Raw genomic sequence first — 362 nt, 5'->3', positions numbered from 1 at the left:
GGACCACATTGGACGAGTGACGGTTACCGGTTACCAGTGGGGGTTAGCCATGTTGTAACGGGCTAAGAGGCCTGTTAAGCCAGAGTGTACGGAGTTCAGATGGCTAGGTGCGCACGCAGGCATCGAGGTTTTGATGGTTTGCGCAGAGTTGTAGCACGGCAGAGAGCGCGCCGGAGCAGTTTCAGTCCAATCGGACGATGCGCGGGTGTTTTACAGAACATTGAAAGTTGTATGGAAGCAAACCCCTGGAAGTATGCAATATATGGGAAAACACGAAATACTCTCGGATGGAGGTGTCTGAGAAGTTTGGCGTATATGGACGAAAGTTAGCCACGGTGGTGTTCTAACATCGGTGCTAGGGA

The sequence above is a fragment of the Anopheles nili genome (genome assembly GCF_943737925.1).
Source record: "Anopheles nili chromosome X unlocalized genomic scaffold, idAnoNiliSN_F5_01 X_unloc_30, whole genome shotgun sequence".
Lineage (NCBI taxonomy): Eukaryota > Metazoa > Arthropoda > Insecta > Diptera > Culicidae > Anopheles > Anopheles nili.
The sequence above is the reverse complement of the archived record's forward strand: the minus strand, read 5'-3'. Positions refer to the sequence as shown.